This window comes from Bubalus bubalis, chromosome 3 (assembly GCF_019923935.1).
Source record: "Bubalus bubalis isolate 160015118507 breed Murrah chromosome 3, NDDB_SH_1, whole genome shotgun sequence".
In the NCBI taxonomy this organism is placed as follows: Eukaryota; Metazoa; Chordata; class Mammalia; order Artiodactyla; family Bovidae; genus Bubalus; species Bubalus bubalis.
Genome location: NC_059159.1, coordinates 173,533,490 through 173,547,935, shown reverse-complemented (window position 1 = coordinate 173,547,935; position 14,446 = coordinate 173,533,490). Strand labels below are relative to the sequence as shown.

The 14,446-nt window shown below is 48.8% G+C and overlaps 1 protein-coding gene across 16 annotated transcripts in view; it reads right to left on the bottom strand.

The window, feature by feature from the left end:
- The window catches only part of MYT1L (myelin transcription factor 1 like), a 378,916-nt gene that overhangs the window by 247,438 nt on the left and 117,032 nt on the right, over nt 1–14,446 (bottom strand). For 14 of the 16 annotated variants that reach the window (XM_044940559.2, XM_044940570.2, XM_044940566.2 and 11 more), the window contains exon 3: nt 9,514–9,619. The exons of the other annotated variants lie outside the window; for them this stretch is intronic. The gene's annotated coding sequence lies outside the window, so the exon portion shown is untranslated. The remainder of the gene's footprint in view (nt 1–9,513; nt 9,620–14,446) is intronic. 16 annotated transcript variants of the gene reach the window in all.

Below are 14,446 nucleotides of genomic sequence, written 5' to 3'. Positions count from 1 at the left end.
CATCGGCAGGTGGGTTCTTCACTGCTTGAGACACCTAGGGGAGCCCTGGACAAAGAACAGAGACCACAATCCAGCCCTTCTTGATAAATCTGGCTAATTAGGATGTTTGTTTTACTTTACAAGAATGATGCAATAACATTGAGTGTTGGAGGCCATACAGGTAAATGGTTTGGATGGCTGTTTCTTACAGAATTCGGTCTGTATTTTGATCTTTATTGTCCTCCTCCCCCTTCCTTCCTTCCTGCGGTTTGGTTTTTAGATCCTTGGAATAAACTGCGCTCAGGCCATCACTTCTGGGGCTGTTTGTGCCTCTCTCTGCGCCCCCCACCCCTCCCTCCCCAGCCGTGGCTGCAGGGGCCCATGTGCCAGGGACCCAGTGCAAGGGCTTCAGGGCAGCAGCGGGGCCCACGCTCACCGCGACCCCACATCTGTCTCCGGGGTGGCTGGGCTCCCTGCTCTGTTCACGCTCCTGGGATGGAGACCCAGCTCAACGGCGCCATGAGTTCCCCGGGGCGCTCAGACACTAACAGTCTCTTCCGCTTTCTTTGTGAGAATGAATTAAAGACGGGGTTCACACAGCTTTGACATTTTGCCTAGCAACTCCAGAGCATGTGAAAGACAGAGATAAACTATTTATGGATGATAGACGGAATTTTCAGGAGAGCACACACTGCTTCTCACAAAGAGGAAGTTCCTGTCTCGTCGTGGGCCTTTCTGACTGCAGTCCCACGTACGCACATTATCACACTGAGGACGCAGGTACGGTTATTTCCTTAGTCAGACACCACACAAGAAGATGCAGTGCCTGAGGGAGGAAGGAGCCTCGGACTCGGAGTGTACTGGCCGCTCTGTGACAGGTACGGGCTTTGGCCTGGAAAGTCCCCCGCTGGGCGGGGGTCACGGCCAGTCGGGTGGCCCCAGGATGAAGCTCTGTTGGACGGGGACCAGCTCCCCTAGGCGGCTTGGGAGCTGGCCCAGAACACCACACCCAGAGCTCATCCTCACTCAAGTAGTAAAGGGCTGCCCAGCTCCGCTCTCAGCACGGCACAGGCGAAATGAACGCTTGAGCAAAACGGATGCGGCCAAGTTCCCTCGTGCCTCCATGGGCCATGTCACGCCCACTGCCTAGTACTGGTGAGTGCGAGTCACACACGCACACACACACACACGCACGCACACACAGGCCTACACAGACACACACTCCTACACAGAGACACACACACAGAGGCCTACACAGATACATACTCAGGCCTACACACACACACACACACACATGCCTACAGAGACAAACACAGGCCTACACAGACACATATACAGGTCTACACAGATACACACAGAGGCCTACACACACACACACACACACACACACACACACACAGACGCCTACACAGACAAACACAGGCCTACACAGACACACATGCACACACAGGCCTATACACACACACACACACACGCCTACACAGACACATATACAGGCCTACACAGATACATACACACATACGCAGGCCTACACAGATATACACACACACAGGCTTACACAGACACACACAGGTCTACACACATATACATACACACAGGCCTACACAGATATACACACACAGAGGCCTACACAGACACACACACATACATAAGCCTACACGGATACATACACACACCAAGGCGTGCACAGACGCACACACACACACACACACAGGCCTAGGCAGATGCACATGACACATGTGCTCTCACACACCTGCACACACACATGTGCTCTCTCTCACACACAGACACACATTCACACGTCCTCCTGAACCTTTTGAAAGTGGATTGTAGGGGTCACGCTTACTCAGGCCTAAACCTCCAATATTCATTTTCTAAGGGAGCAAAAAATTATCCTACACAACCCAGTAGTAATTTTAACAAAAAAGAAAGTTACTATTGTTTCAATCACTTCAGAAAACGTGCATGCCACATTCACAGCCCTCATTACTCCCAAATATTTTCCGTAGCTCTTTTGCCGTATTAAAAAATGAAGCTAAGATACACAATCACCTTCTTTTTATACTCTAAAGAATCTCTAAAGAGTATGTTGCTATATTTTTCCAATTTTTGTCATTACATAGCTATCTCCTGAACGTTATTTTAGAAAACACTTGAATCATTTTGAAAGCCGACCTTGAAATTATACTTTTATTACTGAATAAGTGGACAAGCAGTGACATAGCTTCCTGTTTCATACTTTGTAAAACAAACTTTTAGTTAGAGGATTTTAGGGAGAGGAGCGTGCGTGGAGTGTAGGATCACGGGAGACATGCGGTTGCTTACAGGTGCTGAGCGCACGTCCCCAGCATCACACAGGCTGCTGGGCTGGGTCCTGCCCTTCCTCGCTCCCCTCCCCTCCCCCATCCGTCTCCTCCCTTCCGCCTCCTTGCTCTCCTCCACCCCTCGCTCCTGGCCCTCCTTCCCTTCCTTCCTTTATATTTGTGTGGCTCAAAAATAAGTAAAACATGAATAAACGAATGAGCACAAACAATGGAGATGCCCCTGGATTCTGCCTGCTCTGCGGTGACGACACAGAGGCGCTTCTCCGGGCTTCCTGTCCACCGTCCAGAAGTTTCTATGCAAATACAGCAAAGAGACGTGCAGTTCAGACTTCTGCTTCTCTTCGGCATCTTGCTTTTTTCTTTAACAAAATATCCTTGAAATCTGTCTGCATCAGTTTGTGGAGCGCTTCTTCATTTTTACACAGCTGCATGGCAAGAGAAGGCACTTTGATTGGAAGAGCAGAAAGCACAACACAGATGTAAGTCAGATTACTTCTGCCTTATCTTTGATGGCGAAGCGAGTGTGTCTCGGTTCTTTATGAATAATAATCACGATGACTACAATGAAGGAGGGTGAGCGGGGCCCAAGGCGCTCAGCCCTGGGTGTCAAGGGCGTAGTTTCAGGCCATCCTCAACAGATGACGAAGCAGAAGACGTCCAGCCTATTTTACGGATGGAAATACTGAGATTCCAGAAGACTGAGGGTGTCATTTCTTCCTGCTTTCAAGTCCGGGCTATTCTGTCCTTTACGTCCCATGCGATGCTGTCTGCGTCTCACCCGGACTTACACACTGTCCTACCTGCCTTCACGGCCACTGTCCCCCGCCTCTTCCCAAGCAGCCTTGCCCTGCGGGAGACCTCGGCCTACCGCGGGGACCTCTGAACTGCGGTCCTTCTCACCGTCTTGTTGAGGACAGGTGCCCTCCCGGTGGCCGTGTTTAGACTCGCCCAGGTTTCCTCACCACCACAGAGCTCACCCCCCACTCACGGCAGCCACGCCCCCTCCTGCCCCACCCTCAGACCCCTGGGTCTTTGCAGATGCTGGAGCATCGTCTGTGACACCCGCATCTGTCTGCAAAGTGTGTGTTAATTCTCCAGGAATCCACACGGCCTCCCCAGGAGCACTGAGCTTCTCCCATTTTTAGGGTGAGTTAGACTTTATCACTTTCTGCACACCCCTCTTACAGCTCTTTCCACAGTGTGTGGTGTGTTTTGGGGGTATATGTGCCCCCTTACCATTAAAGGGTTAAATCTGAACAGATATGCGCAGAATTCCCTAATTCTACTGTTTGTCCGGAGCCACTGAGTCAAAAATGTTAGAGAAATGCACAGTTATGTGTATTGATGATGCTTGCAATAATTTATTTAACTTTTTTTTATAATTTAAAACAACAAACAAGGGGCTTCTCTCTGCTGCAGTGGTTAAGAATCTGCCTGCCAAGGCAGGCGACACAGGCGTGACCCCCGGCCTGGGAAGATCCCACAGGCTGAGGGGCAGATGGGCCCACAGGCTGCGACCACTGAGCCCGCGCTCTGGAGCCGGGGCTCCGTGACAGGAGACGCTGCTGCAGCGAGGGGCCACGCTGGGGAGAGAGAGTAGCCCCCACTCGCCACAGCTAGAGAAAGTGGCGGAGCAACGAAGACCCATAACAGCCAAAAGTAAACAAAATGCTGAAAAAATTGGCATGAATTGCCTTTAAACGTGGGTTAAATACATTTCCTTCACTGGTACCTGTAGGAAACACAGGCTCAAAAACACTCCAGAAAACACATGGGCTCCAGGCAGCAGGGTTAGTGTCTGCAAATTTATGGAGACCAACTTTGCAGGAGGGGTGGGGCCAAGCAAAGAAAAGCTGGCATTCAGGAAGGCACCACGGCAGTGCGGTGCTTCATGGAAAAGGCCCAAGGTGCTGTGTAGGACCGAACGCCTCGAATCACATTTAACACAGTAACACACCCTCCAGGAAATTCAGTGGAAAATAATGGCATACAGTGAAAATTAAATATTCCTTCCACCTCTGACCCCCCTTAAATATATATACCTTTCTTACATAAATGTTGGGACACAACATGTAAATATATATATGCTTCCATGGTGGCTCAGTGGTGAAGACTCCGTCTGCCAATTCAGAGATGCAGGTTTGACCCCTGGGTTGGGAATATCCCCTGGAGAAGGAAATGGCAACCCACTCCAGTATTCTTGCCTGGAGAATCCCATGGATGGAGGAGCCTAGTGGGTTATAGTCTGCTGCTGCTGCTGCTAAGTCACTTCAGTCGTGTCCGACTTTGTGTGACCCCATAGATGGCAGCCCACCAGGCTCCCCTGTCCCTGGGATTCCCCAGGCAAGAACACTGGAGTGGGTTGCCATTTCCTTCTCCAATGCATGAAAGTGAAAAGTGAAAGTGAAGTCGCTCAGTCGTGCCCGACCCTCAGCGACCCCATGGACGGCAGCCCACCAGGCTCTGCCGTCCCTGGGATTTTCCAGGCAGGAGCACTGGAGTGGGGTGCCGAGTGGGGTGCCATTTCCTTCTCCGGGGTTATAGTCTATGTAGTTGCAAAAGAGCTGGATGTGACTTAGCGATTAAACAACAACAGCGTGTATTTGGACGGCATCACCAACTCAAGGGACATGAGTTTGAGCAAACTCTGGGAGATAGTGAAGGATGGGGAAGCCTGGCGTACTGTAGTCCATGGGGCTGCAAAGATTCGGCTTTGACTTAGCAACTGATCGATGACAACACTATATATTTGGAGTTACAGAGTATTTGGAAAGACAAACTGAAGCCCACGTTTCACCAACCTGTGCGGTGTTGCCTGCCCGTAGCCCGGCCCGGTACACAGTGCCGCTGAGCCACAGGGGCGTCACTGGTTACACCACACAACAGCTCTCCTGGCTTTGAGGCTTGACACACGCAAGCCCTTGTGTCTACAGAGGGGGCCACAGGTCCAGTGCTTGTTTTCACTTGACTTTGTACCCACATGATTTTCAGCATGATTTCAGGATATTTCTTGGCAGGCCAGTTGATAAAGGGACAAAATCACTAGAAAGTGTTGTCCCCTCTAAACCCCACGGGTTTCGTGGGCCTGCCCTGCCTGCGGCAGGCGTGACAGCTGCTTTTCTGCCTTCTTGCAGACTCTGGGTAGGCTCCACCCTGACTCCCTGGCTCACATGCCAGCCAAGCGCTTGTCTATGGAGCGTCATCCCTGCAGACTCTACTGGGTGAGTTTGCAAGTAATAAAATTTGAGGAGAGAGTCAGAGTTATACCCTCTTTCCCACATACAACAGCAACCATTTAGGAGCTCTTATTTAGATGTTTACTAGAGGCCAGTAGACTTGGATTACCGTGATATTGAATGGTTTGCCTTGGAAACGAACAGAGATCATTCTGTCGTTTTTGAGATTGCATCCAAGTACTGCATTTCGGATTCTTTTGTTAACCATGATGGCTACTCCATTTCTTCTAAGGGATTCCTGCCCACAGTAGTAGATATAATGGTCATCTAAGTTAAATTCACCCATTCTGGTCCATTTTAGTTCGCTGATTCCTAGAATGTCAACATTCACTCTTGCCATCTCCTGTTTGACCACTTCAATTTGCCTTGATTCAGGGACCTAACATTCCAGGTTCCTGTGCAATATTGCTCTTTACAGCATCAGACCTTGCTTCTATCACCAGTCACATCCACAACTGGGTGTTGTTTTTGCTTTGGTCCCATCCCTTCCTTCTTTCTGGAGTTAATTCTCCACTGATCTCCAGTAGCATATTGGGCACCTACTGACCTGGGGAGTTCATCTTTCAGTATCCTATCATTTTGCCTTTTCATACTGTTCATGGGGTTCTCAAGGCAAGAATACTGAAGTGGTTTGCCATTCCCTTCTCCAGTGGACCACATTCTATAAGCTGGTTTTAGAAAAGTCAGAGGAACCAGAGATCAAAATGCCAACATCTGCTGGATCATAGAAAAAGCAAGAGAGTTCCAGAAAAACATCTATTTTTGCTATATTGACTATGCCAAAGCCTTTAACTGTGTGGATCACAATAAACTGTGGAAAATTCTGAAAGAGATGGGGATACCAGACCACCTGAACTGCCTCTTGAGAAACCTATATACAGGTCAGGAAGCAACAGTTAGAACTGGACATGGAACAACAGACTGGTTCCAAATAGGAAAAGAAAAACAACAGACTGGTTCCAAATAGGACAATTTGGAAAATTTTCCAAATTGCAAAAGGTTCCAAATAGGAAAAGTCTGTATATTGTCACCCTGCTTATTTAACTTATAGGCAGAGTACATCATGAGAAATGCTGGGCTGGAGGAAGCACAAGCTAGAATCAAGATTGCCAGGAGAAATATCAATAGCCTCAGATATGCAGATGACACCACCCTTATGGCAGAAAGTGAAGAAGGACTAAAGAGCCTCTTGATGAAAGTGAAAGAGGAGAGTGAAAAAGTTAGCTTAAAGCTCAACATTGAGAAAACTAAGATCATGGCATCCAGTCCCATCACTTCACGGCAAATAGATGGGGAAACAGTGGAAACAGTGAGAGACTTTATTTTTGGGGGCTCCAAAATCACTGCAGATGGTGACGGCAGCCATGAAATTAAAAGACACTTACTCCTTGGAAGGAAAGTTATGACCAACCTAGATAGCATATTGAAAAGCAGAGACATTGCTTTGCCAACAAAGGTCCATCTAGTCAAGGCTATGGTTTCTCCAGGAGTCATGTATGGATGTGAGAGTTGGACTATAAAGAAAGCTGAGCACCAAAGAACTGATGCTTTTGAACTGTGGTGTTGGAGAAGACTCTTGAGAGTCCCTTGGGCTGCAAGGAGATCCAACCAGTCCATCCTACAGGAGATCAGTCCTGGGTGTTCATTGGAAGGACTGATGTTGAAGCTGAAACTCCAATACTTTCGCCACCTGATGCGGAGAGCTGACTCATTTGAAAAGACCCTGATGCTGGGAAATATTGAGGGCAGGAGGAGAAGGGAACGACAGAGGTTGAGATGGTCGGATGGCATCACTGACTCAATGGACACGGGTTTGGGTGAACTCCGGGAGTTGGTGATGGATAGGGAGGCCTGGCGTGCTGCGGTTCGTGGGGTCGCAAAGAGTCGGACATGACTCAGTGACTGAACTGAACTGAACTAAGAGGCCAGTAAAATCCCGGCCTGAGGGCCAGAGCCACCTGCCACCAACTTTGTGAATAAAGTTTTATTGGGACACGGCCCCAAGCTCTTGCTGACTCGTCATCCTGGCTCCTTTCTCACAACAGTGGTGAGATGACAGGACCTGCTAATACTAAGGTATTTACCACCTGGCCCTTCGTATTAAAAGTTGGCCCACCCTGATCTAAGCCGTCTGATGGTTCATACCTCTTCCTCTTATAGACAGGCATGTGAAGATTTACCCTTTGTCCCGGAAACTACTGTTATGCCACACACATGCTCCCATTTTAAATGCTAATCTGTTCACGTCAATCTACTGTTTTATTTCATCACCCAGGAACTTAAGTGTGACACACTCAGAGCAAATAGATATTGATTATCCCCCAAGGGCCAAACACGGATCTTCGAAGGGTAAGAGAACAGGTAACCATATCCAGGAATCAGAGCGCAAGTGTGGGTGTCCCCTGCCTTTGGTGCTGTGCCCCGAGGGCCTCCTGGATGTTGTCACCGGAGCCCACGGGGGCGAGACGTGGTCAGGGCGGGTGTGAGTGTTGGCCGTGCTCCTGCTGTCACTGTGACTGTTCTCCCGTCGGCCTCGGGGCCTCCAAGCGGGCGTCACACCCACAAGAGTCCACCACCTTCAGGGCCTGTGACCCCTGGCCAGAGGCCGGGCAGGCTAGAAATTTTAAGCCTTTTTTGGGCAAGTCCAACCACCTGCCTTGAAAACGCACAGGTCTCAGAATCAAACATCCTGCCTCCACCAAGATGCCCACGCAAAGCCACAGTTGAGTGTAAACATGGATTTCTCTTCAAAAACTAGCTTATTTATTTATCTGTTTCTTTACTTATCTATTCTTGTCTAATCTCCATTAAGATTGGTCTTTGAATGCTCTGCAGTATACCACGCTGATAACCATCATTTAAATATTGAACACTTAACTCCATGCCAGAAACGCCAATTCAGCCCCATGTGAAATATTCCACTAAATATTCTTTAATTCGTGATCAAAGCACAAGGAGATTAGACAACATAATGGCTCTGTGTGAAACAGCTACAGTTCAGAAACTTTAACTGACCCTAAAGTCAGCTGTTACTTTAATGCTCAATGTGCATAGCTTTTATTTTTTAAACTCCAGGCAAATTATGATTAAACATAATGCCTTTCCCAAACTAAACCAGTGAATGGTTTCTTTAGGGAAAGGGAGCGAGATATAGACGAGAAAATAATTACAGCAAGCGTGACCTTTTGTCCCAGTTCACAGAGCTCTGAAGACGGCCGCACCCACGAGGCTGGGGCATCTGGAAGCCGGTCCCAGCCTCTCGCTCCACGTCAGTGAGGAGCTCTGTTATCAGACAGGCAAATGGGGAGCCAGCAGCCGCTGAGCCTTCAAAGCTTGCCAGAGTTCTCGGAAACCACCAGCGCGCCAGAACCTTCCCATTTCCCCCAGCAAAGTCCCAGGTGGAAAATGGATCCTGAGTCTGGTTACAGAAAAGATACCACGAGCATTTCTGAGGCCAGTTTCCTGCACACGCTCTGAGGCTGAGCTCTGCCCCGGCGGGAACTGACTGACGTGACAGGCGTGGGGACTCTGGGCGGTGAGAGTCCCGGAAGCTGTGCTGCCTGACAGCCTCCCCCTGCCGTCTGCCAACCCACCCCCGAGCTCCGAGCCATAATCAGTAAACCTTACTGACCAATGCAGATTTGGGGGCAATGATTCAAGATGACGCCTTTCCATCTGAGAGTCCACGTCCCCCACCCTGGGAGTCCCAGGGACCCCTCAAAGCACCCCAAGGGACGCAGGCATCTGCGTGGCTTTAGGAGCAAGAACAAGGCCTGCACCCTTTCATTTCACTGCCAAGGGCTCTTTTTAGCACAAAGTGTCTGTTTGGAAAGGGTGTATGACAGGATTTCATCTGCCTCCCAGAAGCCTGGCAGCACCAGGAAGCTGAGATGGGGGTGGTGACTCAGTGGCGATTTGGGGCACAGGGAAAGGAGACGCTTGTCCTCAGCCCCTCGAGAGCGGATGACCGGTACCTGAACTCAGCGGCCAGGCAGGTGCTCTGTGGGTCTGACTTTCTCCCTCTGTCGATCAGGGTCCGGAGGGGACGCGATCTCACCAGTTCTCCTCTGGGTTCATTTTCTAGAGGGCAAGACAACAGCACAAGAACAGCTGAGTGACAGGAGCCCTCTTCTCTGTGTTCACAAGGACACCTTTACAAGCAGCCAACTGCATGCGGGGGCCGCACAGGAGTCTACTCAGACATCCTGACACGAGGGGTGATGGTGGACAAGCAGAAAGTGCTTCTAAACCTTGAATTAATTTATTCTGAAATCTAAGATATTTAATATTTTTAAATACACATCTGGTTTTGAAGGTAAAACTTTATATTTAAATTGACCAATTATCACCAACTTTGTAAGATTATCTTTTTTTTACCACTTAGATGCAAATAAGAAACAAGTTAATAAGTGAAAAATATTTGAGATGTGTAAGTATTTGCTAGAAATAATGTCACTTCATTCATAACCAAATAGAGTCTGTTGATGACAAGGATGTTTCTGAATGTCCAATTTTATTTTAAAAGAACAACAACAAAATAAATTTTCTTATTTGATGCAAATTTAGAATTTATCTATCAACTTTCCATCAAGGTTTTCTGCAAGAGTGTCTCAGTGTGAGGGACAGATTTAGTTGGAAAAGAAAATATCAAGGTGATTTCAAGATAATCCTTATTGTCAAGGAGAGAATGTATTTTGTTTAAGCAAAAAAGGCTGAACTGGAATATCAGAAAGTGGAGAGAACTAGGAATCTCCTTGTCCACACTATTGTTTCTGGAGCGAACCTCCAAGTTCAGTGATGCTCATTAAGCCCAGTCTGCGGTTCCCGCAGCCCAGGTGTTAATGGTGGCAGCGGAGTGTGGAGTGTGTCGGGCGAGTGGAGAGACCCCGGGCCCTGCTGTAGATCAGCGCCTCCCACAGCACTACCGTAAATCCCCAAGAACACACTGTCCTCTGCTTCCTGGTCACAGCTCAACACGGGGACCCGCTGCGCGGCCTGGCAAGGGGGGCTCGCGGGAAGACAGCACAGCTCCCCTCGGGACGCTCAGTGGCCACACTGCTTCCAGTGTTTCCTCTAGTAGGAACTTACCCAAACACATAAACAACAGAGCGGTTCAGAAATACGCACATGGAGCTAGAAAGGTTTTAAAATTACCCTGAAAAACCAGGTTTGAAAATTAGCATGAGAATTGGTAAATTTTTGTGTGTATTGAAGTCTAGACTCATTAATTTGGAGTTACCCTGTAATATTTTAATATATATTTTGCTTTTAATACAAATTGCAATTTGTGATTTTATTGATAGCTAATGACAGTGAAAAGTCTGAGGAAATCTGCTTTGTGGCCAATACTCATCTGTCATGCACACACATACACAGGCCCACACATACACCCCCCCATGCACATGTGTGCACATACATACACACCCACACACGTGCCCACATATATACACTTATACACACCCACACACGTACACATATGCACACATGCCCACACACATACATGCCCACACACACCCACACACAGGCCCACATGTACACACACCCACACACGTGCCTATATATATATACACACCTATACACACCCACACATGTACACATACATGCCCACATGCATATACACATCCACACATGTATACACACACACCTATGCACATACACACACACGTGCACAGCCACACACATGTGTCCACACACATACACGCCCACACCCACCCACACACAGGCCCACATACATACACACCCCCTACACACACACATGTACACATGCCCACACACGCTGGGAGTACAGAGGTTCCTTTTCAACTCCAGCGGTTCTTCCGCGTACAGGACGATTTATAAACCTAACGTTTAGTGACAGAGGCAGGCGCACCCAGCCATGCTCCTGTCAGCTCACAGCCACAGGTCATCTGGACTCAGAGACTCAGAGTCTCCATCCGGGATGAGCACCCACGTTTCCCACACCCGCCGTCCTGCACTCTGGTCTCCAGAGCTCAGAGTGCAGAGCCCTCCTCCCACGCTGGAGGCTGAGCGCACACGGCTGTTCTGGGTCCAGGCGCCGAGCCTGGGGAAGGCCAGTGCGAGCTGGATGCACACTTCCTGCCGGCACTCCGGCACTTGCCTTTCTGAAATCCAAGCTTGCCTTCCGTTGCCGAACGCTCGGCTTCTGTGCACCAGCGCCAAACAGAAACCTGGACACGGGCTGTGGGTGACGTAGAAAAGATCAGCCCTGTTGCTTTGCCTGGCAAAGGGGGCACAGTGGGCTCCTGTCCTGGAAGACCGCGTCCCAGCCCGGTGGGGAGGGGGGCTTGGTGAAGAGTTTACAGCAACTGCTTAAGGGAGGCGCTGCCGATAAGACCAGTGTGTGCCCGGGGTCTCCAGTCCTCCAATCTGCTCTCAGGAACTCCTCTTGAGCTTCTCTGGTTCTTTCAATGTAGCCTCAGGTGGGCTTTCTCTGGCATGAAGAATGCCGACATCTTAAAGAGCTTAAAGACATTGTTATGTGTTTCCCCTGAGGCAAGGGGGGCACTGCTCGAAGGCTGCATTATTGTTTCTTGGCTGCCCCTTCCTTATATCTTCATCTTCCCCCTCCTCCCTTCCCTCCCCTGATTAGAAACTGCTCAAATCTGCCCTTTGGAGCTCAGTCAGTCAGTTCAGTCTCTCAGTCATGTCCTATGGACTGCAGCATGCCAGGCCTCCCTGTCCATCACCAACTCCTGGAGTCCACCCAAACTCATGTCCATTGAGTCGGTGATGCCATCCAACCATCTCATCCTGTCATCCCCTTCTCCACCTGCCCTCAATCTTTCCCAGAATCAGGGTCTTTTGAAACGAATCAGCTCTTCCCATCAGGTGGCCAAAGTATTGGAGCTTCAACTTCAACATCAGTCCTTTCAATGAACACCCAGGACTGATCTCCTTTAGGATGGAGTGGTTGGATCTCCTTGCAGTCCAACGGACTCTCAAGAGTCTTCTCCAACACCACACTTCAAAAGCATCAATTCTTCAGGGCTAAACTTTCTTTATAGTCCAACTCTCACATCTATACATGACTACTGGAAAAACCATAGCTTTGACTAGAGGGACCTTTGTCAGCAAAGTAATGTCTCTGCTTTTTAATATGCTGTCTAGGTTGGTCATAGCTTTTCTTCCAAGGAGCAAGAATCTTTTAATTTCATGGCTGAAGTCACCATCTGCAGTGATTTTGGAACCTCCCAAAATATAGTCTCTCACTGTTTCCACTGTTCCCCCATCTATTTGCCATGAAGTAATGGGACCAGATGCCATGAACTTCAACATTTGTTGAGTTTTAAGTCAGCTTTTTCACTCTCTTGTTTCACTTTAATCAAGAGGTTCTTTAGTTCCTCTTCTTTTTGTGCCATAAAGGTGGTGTAACCTGCATATCTGAGGATATTTCTCCCAACAATCTTGATTCCAGCTTGTGCTTCATCCAGCCTGGCATTTCGCATGATGTACTCTGCATATAAGTTAAATAAGCAGGGTGACAATATAAAGCCAGTCTGGTTTTCCATGTCCAGTTCTAACTATTGCTTCTTGACCTGCATACAAATTTCTCAGGAGGCAGGTCAGGTGGTCTGGTATTCCCATCTCTTGAAGAATTTTCCAGTTTGTTGTGATCCACACAGTCAAAGGCTTTGGCATAATCAATAAAGCAGAAGTAGATGTTTTTCTGGAACTCTCTTGCTTTTTCGGTCATCCAACAGATGTTGGCAATTTGATCTCTGGTTCCTATGCCTTTTCTAAATCCAGCTTGAACATCTGGAAGTTCATGGTTCATGTACCACTGAAGCCTGGCTTGGAGAATTTTGAGCATTACTTTACTAGTGTGTGAGATGAGTGCAATTGCGTGGTAGTTTGAGCATTCTTTGGCATTGCCTTTCTTTGGGATTGGAACGAAGACTGACCTTTTCCAGTCCTGTGGCCACTGCTGAGTTTTCCAAATTCGCTGGTGTATTGAGTGCAGCACTTTCACAGCATCATCTTTCAGGATTTGAAATAGCTCAACTGGAATTCTATCACCTCCACTAGCTTTGTTGGTAGTGATGCTTCTTAAGGCCCACTTGACTTCACATTCCAGGATGTCTGGCTCTAGGTGAGTGATCACACCATCGTGGTTATCTGGGTTGTGAAGGTCATTTTTGTATTGTTCTCCTGTGGACCTCAGGAAAGGTCAGAGGCTGGAGGGGCCCTGGGAGGATTCCTGCCCGGGGCTCCACAGGGTCCTGCCCACTTCATCTCTACCAGATCCTACTAAGGCAGTTCCATATAGACTTGACACTACTGATGCTGAAACCATAATACAACGGTTTAAAAACAGAACTACTCTTTTTATGGAATATTAGTAAACAGATGTATTATCACTAGATTAGCCAGACTCATCTTAATCGACAGTGATGTGAACATTCATGTACCTCCCTGAAGTTCACGTTCTCTGATAACAGAGCTGAACTAAAAATGTAGAATATTTCCTTTAGTTCCAGGTATCAGTATGCCTACAGTCTCCAGCCCCTTGCTGTCAGGCCCTGGGAATGAATTCCTGGCCAGAGACCCGTCCACGCAGGCCGTGTGCTCCTTCACCTGTGAGCACACTCAGGTCTCCTCTGTCTGCACGGCGGGTGGGCCTGTGCGGTTCTGAATGCTGCCCGAGGGCCACCAGGACTTCAGTGGCCCTGAAGGTGCCTTTCTGCCCCGAAGTGCTCCTGCGTGAGCACGACTCAGCTGGTGGCAGGCGCGGGCCCGTCTGCCCCACTCTCTGCCCTGCAGGGACCACACGCTGAGCTGGGAACACCAGGTCCTTGCTCTAGGCGCCTTCCTGAGGATCCTAAGTGTTGCTCAGATAAGACACGTGTAAACTTCCTGGCACCCTGAGCCACGGTTGTGGGGTTGTGC